Genomic DNA, 17453 nt, shown 5'->3' with positions numbered 1-17453 from the left:
TTTATGGTTGTGGTCGCTGCATAGCTTGCAAATGGTCCAATGCTAAGATAAAGGATTTCCAGGGACCTGGAGGCAAGACTTACACGATTAGGATGAACATTACATGTCTGACCAAGTTTGTGGTATATGCCATTGTATGTAAATGTGGCAAGAAGTATATTGGAAGTACCATCAGACAACTACGGGACAGAATTGGGGAACACATACGGGCAGTGAAGAATGGAGATATGAGATACCCTCTAGCGGCACACATATCCATCTGCACTGAACAAACCATGACAAAAAGTTTTACATTCTACGGAATTGACCATATACCTAGACACCCAAGGGGTGGAAATAGGGAGCTGACATTGAGGAAGAGAGAAGCACTCTGGATATTGAAAATAAGAAGCACAAAGTGCGGCCTGAATATTGATCAGGAGCTGCACTATTTCTTGGGCAGATGAATTCACAGGTTTTTATATAATGAGCATGGGAACCCTGGTGTGATGTCTGAGATCAGATAGGGATATAATTTTGTTGGATTAATTGACCTTTTAGTGGTATATCTACCAACAACTTACCAGATCTGCTATCTACAAGGGATACGAAATTGAAGAGTTGAATTGCAAAGAACAGCCATGATTTGTATCTGTTTAAATGCGAAATGACCCTTTGCGAGTTGATGTCCAATGTCTATGTTCTTAATAGTTTGCACAATGTTTCCAATGATTTTCAGGCCGATACGAGATAAACTGTTGTTTTGATACTGACTTATTGTAATGACCGCATCTGTTGGAGAGACATAAGGGCGTGACACCGGAAACGCACTCGGCACATCGATACAGTGAGATCACTTCACCTACGGATAGCACCTAATATTTTCTCACGGCTGGCGTGTACTTTAACACCGCGTGCGAGACAAGGATTGTTTTCTATCTAGTACGGGGGTTTTTAAATGACCGGTTCAAATTTTGAACTAGGACAGACTAAGATCGTTTAGGTATTTCGGGGGAGACTACTGATAGTCTGTCTTCTGTGCTTATGTCTGACGAGACATGACGCTTTTAAGAGGGAGTGGCTTCATGCGACTGGCGGGATCACAACTATTTGCCGTCAACACTCGGGAAGAGGTTAGCTGCACTCAGCTTGACCATCATACATATTTTATCGAAGGGACGGTGTATCTGGGGAAACCGAGAATGAATCTGCGATAAACGGTAAGAATCGAGGGAATCTAGAAACACGCACTCAGTTTTGTTTTGAAAGGATATTTGCGTGTAAAGGGCGCGTAGTAGAGGATTTTTATTTGAATGGATATTGATAAGAAACTTGATTAAGTTCAGTCCACCCTCTGGGAGGACATTATTTTAAGTAGTTTGTGTATTGACACTGTTATTTGCTGCCGTTGTGCGTTTCACATAGACCAACGCGGTTTGTATTCCTTTCTGTCTACAGCATAACTGACAGACCTCGTCACTCAGGAGGAATCAACAAGAGCGCATATAATTTACACCGTCCACGAACAGAACCCCGTGTGGTCCGGAATTTGTACCACGCTTCGAGTATGTACTTAAAATAACATAACAGGTTTTGGGCACAGACATACCACATATGATTTTTCCTCTGATGTGGTTTTGTTTATATTTCTGCATATTTTAGACACAAGATACGAGAAGGAATAGGTATTTAAGCACATTTTTACTTAGGGTAATATCACAGGAGTTTTTCACGGTCTTGCATGTTTGGAAGGGCTTACTGGGAGTGCGCCATTCATGGGCTTTCCACTCGGTTTTGTTCTGCTCTTTTGCTCGGTTTCACCTGACTCACTCGACTTTTTCACCCGTATGACACGGATCACGACTTCGAACCCGTACTACAGGATCGTCTCACTCATAGTCTATCATTTCCTTTTCTCTCTCCTTCCTTTGGGATCATAGTTCTTTTAAACTCACGTGTGTTCTTCCATTTTCATTGTCTGACTTCAAGTTGGAGCTGATGTACATATGTTGTTTAATTTCTATAGACATTACAACACTAAGAAACCCCTCTTTTGGGATTATAAGAAAGACTATATTGCTCTTCATTGCTGTTTCTTTACTTGTACAGCCTTGAGAAAGTCGTGGGACCAGCCTTCCCAAAACGACGAAACACGTGTTGGCTGTGGAGTTTCTAAGGAACACTTCTAAAATAAAGAAAGAAAGAAGATCTGACCCATGTCCTCTGCAATTACTTATTTAATGTGTCTACTTCCGATATTTAAATTAATGTTGTAAATACTCATTTAAGTGTGCTGGGGATTCAAAAGAATTGTTACTTCCATTGGGCGATCAGCATTGTGAGCGGAGAGATTGCGGTCTCTGAGTGAAGGCTGCCCATAAACGCTGGTGTTGGTGGTAATCAGAATTGTAGTGGTGGAACCAGTCAGTCAAGTCTCCTTTTGGTGGATTGCTTACCTGCCTGGCATCTCACCATGTGCATCCCCATTATGCCAGAATCCCTTGATGTCGCCTAACCACTATTCTTTAAAAGTAGTAGTATCACCAAAAAATCCGGAGACTCATAACAGTATTGCGATGATATCATCTTCAATCTGATTCCTCAGTTAACTTCCTCTCAGAACAATGAGTTAAGGTCCTGTCTTCTCCCCCATTGTATTTCTCCCTTTGGGGAGGGGCCATCAGCATATGGCTAGCGACAACTCATTTCTTCAATCGGAAGGCTTTTTTGATCAGTTTAAGACTTGGCTTAAGTCTGAACTCTGCCTCTTGCTATTGCATTTGGACGCCCTGGAATCCAAAATAGCTTTGGCCCTGTTATGCTTTCGCTCACTAGCAAGATAACCTCCCCCCATCCAGCTGTTTCAGGATGCACAAACACTAGTTTGTCTAACAGCGAGGCTCCTGTCCTTGTATCTAACACTGAGGCCCACAGGGGCTCGGCTCCTCAGAAATTCCCCACACGAGGAGCATGTCAATCAAAATCACCTGAAGACCAGGCACACTGTGGCCACCCTACAGGATACTCGCATGAGCGTTGTCCCAGCCACTAGTTTGGGGCACCATAGTGTGACTTTTCAAGCACCTAAGTTGACCAAGATTCCCCATAAGGCCCGAGTTGGTGCCCAACAACTCCATAGTCCATCTACCACCTGCTGCGTGTCCATACCCGGCTGTACTTATTGGGGTCCTTCCTTTGAGAAAGGACCAGTCTGAAGCATATGAGGAACTATACAATAAAGCACTGGACTGGTTAGTTCGCCACAAAGGGTTCCCGTTAACTAACGCCAAAAATATATCAATGGTGAGCAGATGTGCATGGGTTGGACCAGACCCTGGAGACCACTGCAGTGACTATCATCATCTCCAATTTTAGATTTCTGTGTTTATTGTATAATTTATTGTTTAGCTTTTGCTCACCCACTGCTCTGAGGAGCGCTTTTACCTTGGTCCCATTGGGCTTCTGCTACAAACCGCAAACTATCATCTGAGCCCTAGGGGTCCTCCCTTTAAACAACCTAGAGTTGTGCATGATTTTCGGCACTTGTCCTCCCCTTGTCAAATCACCACGCGTATTTTTGGAATATGACCTGGGGCTCCTCCCCAAGGTCTTGTAATCACCTCGCAGCAGCCCACTGCACTGTTGACAATATCCACAGCGAACAGATTCGACGCCCTTGCAGACATTGATTGACTGTCACCCACGGCAAACCTGCCCATTGACCCAGGTGGTGACCAGATTACTGCCCCTTTGGGTGAAGTCTTAGTGGACCACAACACTGTGCGCACTTATTCCCTTTAAAGTTGGAATGTTGCAGGATTCAGGGAAAGTAGACAAACTCGACTGGGGGACTTTCATTAACACATCTGATATCATCGCCCTGCAGAAGACCTGGGTGACCACTGCCATTTAATTTGATGGTTATGCATGTTATTCATGCCAAGCAACTCCCTCTCCTTGTGGCAGGGCTATAGGTGGGCTTGCAGTTTGGGTCCGTGTTAATCTCTGCGTGGATGTGATACCCATTGTCACCGGGTCCTCAGCTGTCCAAATTATAAAGGTCTAGGACACATCCTCTCGCGCAACTTTTTATGTAATACATTTTTATAATAAGTATGTACTTCTTTTGCTCAGTTGTTTAATTATTTGTCCAATTTTAAACTATCAAAGGATATTGTCAAGTCGCAGCCTCCATATATCCTGTGTGGAGATTTGAATGCACAAACAGCCGAGGGAGGGCTCCTGTAGGGGAGAGCTTCAGGGGAGCTCAGCGACCCAAGGGGTATCCAGCTGGTAAAGTACTTGGTCTCACACGATGTTATTGTTTTAGTTGATTATTTAAACAAGGATAAATGCCTCATGCCCTCTTATAGGGGTCACCGCCGCCAATCGACCCTTTACTATATTTTTGTAACAAGGAATTTAATTGATCATTTCTTTAAGGGGGAGGTTGTGAAAACGGACTGGGGGGACCATGGTGCATTGTCTATCACATGGCTGCTTCCTGTGAGGTGGCTTAAACCAACTAGTAATGTCATACCTACCCAGCATTCTAGAGATGGGCTTAGACTGGTTTGGTGCCTCAAAGACCCTTTAATCATCTTTACTTCCATTCTAACCCAGTGCCAGGAGTTATTTCTCAATTGCTTATCAGAAGCCTGTGGGTGTGATATGTTAGACCTCTATGATGCATTAGTTCAGACCATTAAACATTTTCTCTCCAAGCCAGTGCGGCCAGACAAGGGGGGCCCTCGATGGTTCGATGAGCACTGCTCAGCGGCAAACATTTAAATTTGAGCCTAATAACTAATAAGCACATTTCAGTCAACCGCTGTCCTCTTTATCTGGCCTTTATGGACCTTTCAACAGTGTTTGACTCTGTTAACAGGTCCAAGTTGTGGCTGAGGCTTTTGAATGTGGGTGTTGAAGCATCTCGAATGTGGGTGTTGAATTGTTTTGCATAGTTTGCACGTTGACCTGGTGGCTAAAGTGCTGTTAAGACCAGAAGGTGAAATGTCCTCGGTATTCAGCCTCAAAATGGTGTGCACTAAGGATGTAGTGGCCTCTATACTTTTTATCCTATACATTGATCACCTTTGTCACACTTGACCTTTGTTCAGGTCAACCCCCAAGAGCTGCTGGAGCCTGCACTTCTGTATGTAGACGACATGGCCATATTGGCCCAGACCCCAAAAGCACTGCATGTGCTTGTGGATATCTTTGTCAAGTTAATGGATTGCCTCTACCTGGCCACCAAATATGGCAAATCCCATATTATGGCCTGTGGACCAGGTAGAATTGATGCCCGTAGAATTATTATAAAGGGCAGCCGTTGCTTAGCGTAATAGATTACAGTTATCTGAGCATCTCTTTTAATTCTTTGTGTTCCAACTGTCCAGTTCATGCCTCAAACTTAGCAGATCAGCCAGACCCATTCTCAATTTAACTAAATCGAGAGGGAAGGGGACGATCGCACCACTTTAAAAAAATTACAACGCGAAAGGCAACCAGGTTGCTACGGATGGGGTTGGAACATGGATATTCTATAAATGTTCCCCTCTACAGCATGAAAAAAATCTCATATGTAGAAGGTTTTTACAGATTTCCCCACCACGTCCAGTTTTATTCTACATGCGGGGTTAAACCAGAGTTATATTGAGGATTGTGTTCGACTGGCCCCTTTGTTACTCTTAGTCAACATATGATGAACCCTCAAGTGAAGTTCTATAGGGACATCATATTATTTGCTTTGCAACTATTTTAGTTATTCATGAAGACTTTTCTTATACCCCTATTAAAAATTTTAGGGTACAATAGATTTGCACAGGCCTTGCACAAGTTGCAATCACTGACTACGCCAATTCTCTGTTTTAGGGTGAGTGTTTTTCTCGAGGCTGCAATTTGAGCCAGGAAAACAATGGAAGGATAACAATGTGTGTTTTATTGATGTAATAGTTCTTTAGTTTTAGTTATTTATTGCTTTTGACCATGTAGTATTCATATCTTATATGCACTTTGCACTTTTTACTTATGATGCTAGTTGTGATCTATACACTGCTGTTACACACTTCCAAGAGTTTTGCCTGTATGAATTAAGGGTCAGTGGATTATTTTATTGCTATGGATGATGACGCCCTTTTTAACCCCTTCGCTGCTGCGGACATTCCGCTGCAGCGCTGGGGGGGGCAGGGGGGCAGCGCGGTGGGCCTGTGCTCATGACGGAGCCGCGCCGTCATGAGCCACAGTTGAGCTGTGCTCATGACGGAACGGTTCCGTCATGACTCCGCCCATTTGCGTTGTCCCCCCGCACAGGCGGGGAAACAGCGCCGCGTAGGCGGAGCGGCCGCCAACGGGCGTGTCATGACGGAACCGTTCCGTCATGAGCACACGGCAACCGTGGCTCATGACGGAACGGTTCCGTCATGAGCGGGGAAGGGGTTAAATCTTTTTTGAATGTATTATATTGATATGTGTCTTTTTTTTTAAGTTTGAGTTTATTGGAACCACAAATATATTACAATATACAATCAAAAATACATTACGAGAACCTAAATAACCATAATATATATAATAAGGAATGAGAAATATACAGGTTACAATAAACATTGTATCCTAGAATGAAAAGAAAAGGGGGAAAAAGGAGGGGGGGATTGGAAACAATATAAATGTCATGTGAAAAAAGTTCAAAGCAAGATATAACAATAAAGTAAAGCATTGCATGTAACTAAAACTATAAAAAGGATATAATGATATAATTGTGTAAGTATAATATGTAAAACAGTTTTAAATGTCGCAATAAAAAAGACAACGAAACAAAATCACGGCGATTTACAGACATCATCTGATGTTCTCACAATAGTAGAAATTAAAGTATTTGAAGAAGCAGAGGCAGATAAATATGTAGTGATTGCTAATGATATAGGGGTAACATAATTAGTATCAAGTCTATGATGGAAACAGAGGGCATTCCACCAGGCTCTATAAGTAACTTTGTCTGCATGTTTCCAATTAGAGGTGATTAAGTGTAAGGCAATAGCGAGTAGCAAGTCAATTAGGTGAGAATGTGATGGGGATTGAGGCCAAGAGGGGGATAAAGAACCTAGAAAGATATTTAGGAGAGAGAAGGAAACCTTAGTGTGAAATATTTTGTTAATTTTAGACCAAACTAAGCGCCAAAATTTGTCAATATTTGGGCATTGCGCCAAAAAAAGGGGGAAGAAGGGGGGACCAGGAGCTAATTAATGGTCCAGTACCTATGCTCCGAAATATCAATGAGGTAATCACTATGGAGTTACTGTTCCGTGGTGGATGTGGTCAAAGATCGACCGGTGTCCACCCAAAGGTTAAGAGAGAAAAGGGAAGTGAGGTCTAGGGTAAGGTACTAAGGGTGGGGGGTGACATAAGGTGTCTCTTGTTGCCCTCACACACCCCGAGGGATGTCATGCTTCATCATCGGGCGTATGCTCCTCGTCGGGCCGGCGGTGCAATGCCCTACGGGTCCCCCAAAGGGTCTCTTTAGCGGAGATCTTTTCGAGAACTTCCGATGGGTGCATGCGGGTATGTGGAATAGAAGTACCAGGATCAGTGATAAGGGTTGTGTGTGCACAGTGAGATAAAAATACCTAAGGGTTACCAAAGGCTGGGGGTGTTTTAATAAAGAGGTACCCTTGGTACAGTAAAAAACCCGTAGGTTAATAGTTACCTATCAAGACGTAATGTGTCTAAGGTAGCTTACAAAGTGGTCGACATGTTTCACGCCTTATGTGGTCAGAGCGATCCTTGGCGTTTCATCAGGACCGGGGAAGGTGAGTGATGTGAAAAAGGTGCACAGACTAAGTGTAGTGAGTGGGGTATTAATCACCCTCTCACTGGGCAAAGGAGGAGGTAGTCTCTCTTACACAAGTAGTGTGTGGTTGGGGAGTGAGTTATGCCCCCTTTGCATTAGACCTAGACCAAAGGGAAGAACAACAAAAAAATAACAAAAAGAAAAAGAAGTTAAAATGCGGAAATTCCGTTCCGTACGGTATGTGTAGACAGAAGTCATCTCTACACGGTGCCGAGAGGTAGTCACAGTTACACACATAGGGAGCAAGTTTGCTCGGTATAGTAAATGTAAACAGCTCTGAGTAGTGTCCCATGCCAGCCGTATATGAAAAGTATCGGAGGGAGGGGGGGCTGGGTAACCACTGGTTCCCACAAACACTCCCAACTGTCACTACCGACCGGACATCGGGTACACCACTCACAGAAGGATATGCGATAGTAAGAAATATATATCGTGGCCTCAATCGTAGCTTCAAACTCCCGCAAGCTCAGTGTGAGCCGTGGCGGTGAACCCAGGGAAACAATCTTACCTAAGAAGGGAGTTGGGATTACGCCATAAGCTATGCGGCGTAGGAGGCCCACACCATCTAGGGCTGACGGCACACAATCACGGGTACCAGAAATGAGATAGCCGAGTGGGGGGATAAGAGAAAGTAAAAACGGTGAAGCGTTAGATATACCGAACAAGAGTACAGATGGCACAGTGTAAGGACTTACTTTCAGTGAGCGTGTCGTTCCCTCGAGGAATACTCACGGGTTACTCAGGTGATGGCACTGGAAACCTGCCCGATCCAGACGCCAGCTCGAAGGTGGGTGAGTGAGCAGAACCCGTAGTTTTTAAGGTGTAGGACCAGGGGAGGCGGGAGGTGCCTATTTCCTGTGTAGCGTGAGAACGCTGTGTCAGTGGATCCGGAGCTAATCATGCGTGAAGGTTTTCCGGGTTTCAGTGCTCACTCGCGCATGCGTGTCACAGTGCTCACTCGCGCATGCGTGCCGTGAACAATGCTAATCCTGCGCATGCGTGGAGTGAAGGTGTTCGCGTGGTAGGTATCGAGATCTCAGATTAAAGTCTTGTGAGATATGTATACACAAGTAGTAGTCGTATATTCCCCAGTTTGTCTAGAATGGAGACCTCCAAAGGAGGTTGTGAAGGCAAATGCCGGACGAAAAACGGGAAAAGGTATAAGAGGTGTAGAGACTCTCAGTGCTGGTGGAGTCAGAGCCTCATGTGGTGCTGAGAGTAGGTAATGTTACCAAAGAATGGACATGCTGGTGGCGCGGGGAGGGGGAGACACGACCAGCTGGAGATGGTCCTGAGTTGGATCACAGGTGTTTTATGAAGGTTGCTGTTGTGAGGTTCATGCTTAAACCTGTCTGAAGGTGGGGTGGTCCAATGACCGGGGTGAGATAGCCCCATCCTAGAGAGGGTTGGTCTGGACATGACCTTTTACAGTTCTGACCATTTACAGTTCTGACCATGGAATGTCGTCATTTAACCCTTGAGTGTCTGTGTGTAAGCGGTGGACCCAACGTTGTTCTCGCCTAAAGAGGGAGTCACTGGTCCAGTTGGTATTGGCTTCCAAGATGGTCCATTGGATTGCTCCACAGGGGTGGCCCTTCTCCAGGAAGTGGTTGGTCAATTTTGTGGCTGAGCGTACTTTTATGTTCACTATTCCTTGTCTTGATTTGTCGGGTGGTCATCCCAACATAATATAAATCGCATGGGCACGAGATTAAATATATGCAGTTAGTCGTATTGCAGTTAGTATGCCTGCGTTGTTCCCATCTTGGATTGCACCAGTTGTAAGGATTTGGTGTGTCGTGTGGAGGCCCAAGCACTACATGTGCCACATGGATAGTGGCCTTTGACTGCTGGGAGGTCCCATAGGGTGTTCTCTCTCCTCATCTGCTTGGGACGTGGTCGTGTGTTGATCAGCTGGTCCCTTAGGTTCTCAGTCCTTTTGAAGGCGAAGCGGGGTGTTGGGATATTCAGGGCATCGCTGTTCAGGATTTTCCAATTGCGATTGATGATTTTCTTAATTTTGTTGGAAAGAGGGGTGAACGTGGTTACACAGGTGATCAAGTTGTTGATTTCGGGCTCCCTTGATTCCAGGAGGCCTTCTCGTGTGTTATTCCTGGCCCCTTTCTTGGCCTGCTTGATCACCTGTGCCGGGTAGTGTCTTTCTGTCAGATTCTCTGCCAAGTTATTGGCTTGCAGTGCAAAGTCCTGTATTTTGCTGCAGTTACGTCTAATTCTAAGGAACTGACCATATGGTAGGTTTTCCCTTAAGGCTTTTGGGTGGTGGCTTTTGAAGCTCAGGAGGCTGTTGCAGTCCGTGTTTTTCTTATATGTACTGGTTTGTAATACCCCATTTTCAAGTTTGATGGACAGATCCAAGAAGGGGATCATCTCCTTACTAGATGTCATTGTGAAGCGCAGATGGGGGTCTTGATTATTGATCCATTCGAAAAATTCAAGTGTCAAGGATGCAGGGCCCCTCCAAAAGATCAGGATGTCGTCAATATATCGTTTCCATGTTACCAGATGTTGGTGGAAAGGGTTAGTATCTGTAAAGATGTGGTTGGTTTCGAAGTGGGACATGTACAACCATGCTAAGATCGGCGCAAAGGTGCTACCCATGCTGGTACCTTATACCTGGTGATATATGGTGGTTTTGTACATAAAAAAGTTGTTAGTTAGAGCTAGAGCAATGAGTGCCGTGATGAAGCTGGCCGGAGTTTGAGTGGGGAGTTCTGATTCCTGTAGAAGGTTGCTGATGACCTCGATGGTAGCCTCCTGCGGTATGTTTGTGTAGAGTGCTTCTACATCAAGTGTCAGTAGTAGGTTGATTTCCTCGGTGTTCTCTTCATTTATGACCCGGATGAGATTGAGGACATCGCGGGTATCCTTCAGGTATGCTGGTGTTGCTTGAACCAAAGGGCGTAGAAAGAAGTCACTGAACTGACTCCAAGAGGGAGCCGATCCCAGAAACAATGGGGCGGCCTGGGCAGGGGGTTACCCCCTTGTGAATTTTAGGAAGGAGATAGAAGTAGGGCATCTTTGGTGTGGAGTTTACCAAAAAAGCTGCTTCTCTCGGTGTGATCCAGCCTTCTGTTGATGCTTCATTGACCATGGTACGGATCTATCCCAATAGTCTCGTGGTCGGGTCAGTCTCCAGTATTTCGTAGTACTCTGTGTTATTGAGCTGACGTGAGCACTCCTGTTCGTAGTTCTGTGTATTAAGGATTACCGTTGCTCCCCCTTTGTCCGCTGGTTTTATGACAATCGTGTCGTCATTTTTGAGAGAGGTAACCGCACCACGTAGTTTGGTAGGAAAGTTGTTGTGAGGCTTTGGAGATTCCAAGAGGTTGACTTCCTTCAGGACTGCTTTTTCAAAAGTGAGAACCTCGTGTGGGACCATGCCAGCCGTCGTCATAAATTTCGAGGGGGGTCTCAGCCCCGTATCATCCTGTGTAGGCATTTCGGTGTCATTAAAGAAAGCCCTCAGTCTTACTTTGCGGAAGAGTTGATGGAGTTCTTCATTAATCCTAAAGTTGTCTTCTTTAGGGGTAGGGACAAAACCCAGTCCTAGTTCCAGGGCTGCGGTCTCGTCCAGGTTGAGGGGTCTGGAAGACAAATTGACGATCAATTTTTTTGGTGTGACATGCTCCTGGTTGTTCTCTGCTGGTTTTCCGGATCTTGCCAATGGACCTGTTTGTTCCCTCTTCTTCTTCCCCTGCCTCTGCCCCTGCCTCTGTTCTGAAAATATTTGGGCATTCAAACAACATATGTTTTAAATCAGCCTTTAGGCAAGAACAGGACCAGCATGATGATCGGGTGTTAGAGGAAAAAGAAGCTAAAGTTGCAGGCGAGTATAGTAAACGCTGATACACAAAATAAAGAGTTTGAGTCGTGTTAGCTGCCCGTGAGGTTTTGTGAATCTTTAACCATAATTTATCCCATAGAGAGATAGACCAGCATTGCGATAGATCTCTTTCCCATGCCAATTCAGTCTTCGTTTTACACCGTACCGGAGAAGATAACAGACATTTGTAAAGGGAAGAAGCAGAAGGGGAGGTGCTTGATAACGGAAAAAATGTAGAACATGTTATAGGAAGATCAGGGGAAGGTGAAAGTAACGAGAGATATTGACGGAGAGAAGGGAGTAAAAGATCATATTGTTTCTTAAAAGAGTTAGGAAGAATAAAGTTAGATTTAAGATCTGAAAAAGATAAAGGTTTATTATCAGACAGGTGTTGAGAAATCCAGCCCAGCCCTTTAGAATGCCACGATTTCCAATAAAAAGCACGATTTTTAATACGTAACAATTAATTATGCCAGATAGGTTGTTGAGAAAGTGAAACAAGCGAAGGATAGGAAGATGGCAGATGAGGGGTTAAGATTTTATGTGTATGAGAGATGACAGAAGGATGTAAAAAAGAGGTGTTAGCAGTGAAGGCAATGGATTCTAGAAAGCCAAAGGGGGAAGTGAAGAATTTTTCTATGCGCAACTAAATCGGGGGATAGGTAGGAGAGTCAGAGGAAAGCCAGTGAGAAGCTTGTTTTAGAGAAAACACGTAATGGTAGGATTTAAAATCAGGAAACTTAAGTCCACCATTTGATTTATCTTTTTTAAGAGTGGATAAAGCTATTCAAGAGGGTTTTCCCTTCCAAAGAAATTTTAACAAAATGCGATCTATTCTTTTAAAGTAATAGTCCAGAATATGTACAGGAATAATTGAAAGAGAATATAAAATAATGGGAGCAAGCATCATCTTAATAGAGTCTAATCTACCCCACCAGGAGAGAAAAAGAGGGTGCCATTTAGTAATTGAATCACTTAGTTTCTTAGTGATGCAATCAAAATTCTGTTTCAAAGTTTCTGAAATGGATGGGGAAAACCATAAACCCAAATATTTCAATTTTGAGGGTTGCCAGGAAAAGCCAGTTTGAGTAAAATAGTGTTTAAGACACAAGACCTTAAGGGGTAGAACTTCACACTTATCTCGATTCAGACGATATCCCGATATTTTTTAAAACGCATCTACCTGAGAAAGGAAAGGGGGAAGAGAAGTTTCCGGATTGGAACAATATAAAAGACCATCATCTGCATAAACAGACAATTTAACTTGATGGGTACCCATTTGGAAACCCGTAATTTGAACATCTTGCCTAATTTTAGTGAGAAATGGCTCCAACGTAACTACGAATAAGTGGGGGGATAGGGGAAAGCCCTGACGTACACCTCTAGAAAGAGAAAAATAATCAGAGACCTTACCGTTAACAAAAATAGATGCTTTGGGACCAGAATATAACAGAGAAATCAAGGAGATTAATTTAGGAGGGAACCCTATCCACTTTAGAGCATAGAACATGAAGTCCCAACCAATCCTGTCAAAGGCTTTTTCAGCGTCCAATGCTATGGCAGCAAGCGGGTAGTCTATGGAAAAAGCCTTGCTAAGGATATTGAAGAAAACTCTAGATTTATCAGAAGATAAACGACCCTGAACGAAACCTGACTGCTCCGGTCCAAGAAGCTCAGGCAAAACAGGGTCAATACTCAAGGCAAGAATTTTAGCAAAGATTTTGTAATCGGTATTAACTAAAGATATAGGGCGATAGTTTTTACAAAAAGAAGGGTCTTTGCCTTCCTTAGGAATTAAGCAAATCATAGCATCTTGAAAAGTGCCTAGAGACGATCCATTCTCAATAAAGAAAGTGAATAGAGAAAGAAGTTGTGGGAGAAGAAGCTTCGAGAAATGATCATAAAATTCAATAGTAAATCCGTCGGGGCCGGGAGTCTTACCTCGTCGTAAAACCGACACAGCATGGGTAATTTCCGCCAATGTGACATCTATCTGTAGTGAGTCAAAATCAATGTGGTGGGAAGGGGGAGGACTAATGGATTGAAAATAAGATGATAGGTCCAAATGAAGTGGTTGGGTCTCGGGAGTGTAAAGAGTTTTATAAAAGGACATACATTCAGATAGGATATCTTCATCTTTGAGAAGCGTGTCCCCATTAGAATTAGTCAGAGAATCTATCCGAACTCGATCCCGCCGCGCTTTTAGATAATTAGCCAGTAATTTCCCCATTTTGTTTTGACCCCCGTAATAACGAGCACTACTCTTCAATAAATAGGAGGAAGCTGCTTCCGTGGAGAATTTATTAAAAGAAATCTTAGCAGTAAGGAGATCCCTCAAGAAAGTTTCAGAGTAAGAATGATAATAGGCATATTCTAGTTTTTTTATTTGGGCAAGCAACTGAGCCGAGCGTTTTACAGAATTCTTTTTCTTCTGGGAAACAAAATTGATAATGAAGCCTCTTGCAGCTGCCTTGAAGGAATCCCAAATCATAGCAGGAGAGGAATTAGGAGTTGTATTTATGGTGAAGAATTCCGAAGCGAAAGAACTGAATTGGCTAGAAAATTTAGGATCCATGAGCAATGAATTATTAAATCGCCAACGTCCAGTAGATGAGGTGTAAGGAATTAGGTCAAAATCAACAAAAACCGGGGCGTGATCTGAAATTAAAATGGAGTCTATTTCAAGTGGAGAACATGTTGCGTTAAAGATTTACTTAAAAAGAGGTAGTCAATACGAGACTGTGATTTGTGTGGGGGGGAGAAGAAACTGTACTCTCGTAGGTCAGGATGACACAATCTCCAGATATCAACTAAGGATTTTTGATGAATGGTAGAAGTGAATTGCGAGTGCATTTTATTGTGTACAAATCTGACTGGGGAATTCCTATCCAAAATGGGGTCATATATTTGATTACAATCACCTCCAAAAACAATATAATCATCATCAAGTGAAAGTAATTTATCAGAAATCCGCAACCAAAAAGTATTATCAACAGAAACTGGAGCATAGACATTAAAGAAAACCAACGGTCTCTTATCAATAAGTAGCTTAACAATAACCCAACGACCTTCAGAGTCAATCTCTTGAGAAATAACAGAGACAGTAAACTTTTTATGAGATAAAATGAGAACACCATTCCTCTTACCCAAAGCTGGAGAAGAGAATACATTACCAACCCAACTTTTTTGATATGTGTCTTTTATTGCTGCGATTGGCCAAATAAAGATTCTTTGAAGATTGTGATTAGTTCTATAATAAAGGAAGCCAGCAATAAAACTCTGTTTTCTGCCACTTCTGGGTTATATTAGGTTCAGCCTCTGTGATTAAGGTTTTTGTGTTTGAAATTGCTACAATTTGTTACAATTCCATCGTTCTGATTTGGGGGACTCTGTACATATGCTATGTTATGTTAAAATAGTTTTATAATGCGCACAGCTACCCAAAAAGGGTTTCTCAGCGCAGGACTGAGGGGACCAAGGAAATGAAAAATTATTGATTGAATAACCAAGTTTTTAGTAGTTTACGGAAATTCGTATAAAGTGATAGATCATCTGCAGCCTGGAATTCACCATTAAAACTTATCCAAAGTCCCTCTCTGACTTCTGCCTGCTTCCCATTCCAGTCTTGTATGCAATTGAAAACCTACATTTGCTTCCATGGACTTCAGGTTCCAAAATGCACTGCAAAGTGTTCAATATGACCTGGAATCTGCTGTGCATTGCTTGCTATGAGACTATTCCTGCTCTTCCTCAGCAATGGATTCTCTCCTCCAGGACTTTTAAGAGACTGGAATTGCACCCACCTGTGACAAGTCTTCTGCAGCTAAGTCATATGTCTCCTCCCTGAGCCTGCTGCTACTGCTACTGCTTATAATCTGCCATTTGCTCATGGTCCTTGCTAATGCATTGAAGTTTGTTCCTCTGTGTACCAAACCTCTTTCTGCTTGTTTTCCAGTCCAGCTTCTGCCTTGCATCAGCTAAAGACTGTGTCCTGTTCCTGTGCAGCCTCATACAGATTTTCCCAGCCCTGCTTTGCTTTCGCTTTACTCCCTTGTTTGATTTTTTTCTACATTTTGGTGCAGCCCCAGAGCAGCTCCCTTTCCAATTGTTCTTAGTTTGTTGCTTCTTTTCCTACTATTATTTTCCCTCAACTTATTCCTTTTGCTTCTACTATATTGCTTGTATTTTCTCCTAGCCTCCTAGATTTTGCCACTAGTTCCATTGAAGTTCCAGTCTCCTACCTGTTACAGTTCCCAGAATACTTATGCTTGACTTGCCTGCTTGTTCTCCAGTTTTCTAAAGAATACCTTGCTCCTGATTATTTTGTACAGCTCTTAGGTACCTTTCTAGTGCTTGCTCTGTTTTCCTCTTGGGCTCTTGTTTCTGGTAAGTGTCTTATATGGTCCTTACTTGTGTAAATGTGTATTCCTTTGTACAGGAGGTGGTTCTGGGTTACCATGAGGCAATTCCTGCCCCATCCTTTGTCTTGTGTTGTATGTAGTGTTAAGTGCCATATCTGTGACAGTTTGCCATTTCTATTGTTCTTAAGAATTGCCACTGTGTCTCCAGCTAGACCCATAAGGGCTTGTCTCATGTATGTAAATCCAATCCTTGTTTGTGCCTTAGGATCCAGAGACAGAATCCCTTTTGCTGCCTCCTTTCTTTGGGGCTTGCAGGGTGGCTATCTGTAAGAGTAATCTGAAAAGAGGCATTGATATACCTTGTTGCTGTGGGAAGTTCTGAGTCTTACCTGTGTACAACCTTAGCGGTAACCCAGAGCGTTTGTCCATTATTGGTCCCATACCAGTTTGTTCACGTTAAGGTTGCTTGCCTTCCCTATCCTGTTCCTGTGATTTACTCTGCATCTATTCTTTCCTGGTGTATGCCTTTGCCTGCTCCTCTGCTTCGTTATACTACATCCGAAGGGAGATATTCCTTGACCTTGAGGAACGCTCTGCCCGAGTTCTTGACACAGTGACTCACTGGAAGAAGAAGGTTATTTACTTATTCAGTTACATTTATGGATCTCCCCCATAGACAATCTCTCACTAGTTTTTTGCCTTATCGAGGTGTAGGATGTTGTGTCCAAGTAGTGAGATAGTGGCAGAAAGCATGAGTAGAACAAGGTTTTTGTGAGTGCAATAGTATTAGAAACAAGAGAGCCACAGTTCTGAAGGTAGCTTTGATGTGATGTGTAGGAGTTGTGTCACAGGGTTGGGGCAATTCTTTTGAGGTTGCTTGGAGATACTGGGGCATATGTGCAAGCCCCTATCGCTACCACAACATCACCTATATTGACGTTGTGGTGGCGATAGGGGCTGCACCTCATGTACAAGGCAGCGTTAAGCCACTTAAAGTGGCTTAACGCTGCCTTGTACTTAAGGTCCCCTTTCACGCTATGGTTAGCGTGAAAGGGGTGGGTTTTGCCGTGGGCGTCAGGGCCGGACTGACCTTAGCGGGCACCGGGCAATCCCCAGGTGCGCCGCACAGGGTGGGGTTGGTTTTGGGCCCCTGGGGGCTGTTTTTGTTACAGGGCCGTTTTTGCAGCATAGCTGCAGAATCGGCCCTGTAACAAAATCGGCCGAAAACCAGCCCTGGCAAGAGCTCGGTGGCACCCCAACCCCCTAGGGGGTCGGGGGGGGGCAGCCGAGCACTTTGTCAGGGCCGGTTGTGGTTCCCAGTCCGGCCCTGGTGGGCGTTCCACCACAACACCCATTCATTTTGACACAAGGGTGGCATACATAGGAGGCAGCTCCAAAATTAAGACCAGGTAAAATCTGGTCT

This window comes from Triturus cristatus, chromosome 7, assembly GCF_964204655.1.
Source record: "Triturus cristatus chromosome 7, aTriCri1.1, whole genome shotgun sequence".
Classification (NCBI taxonomy): Eukaryota; Metazoa; Chordata; class Amphibia; order Caudata; family Salamandridae; genus Triturus; species Triturus cristatus.
Note: the sequence above shows the minus strand (reverse complement) of the source record.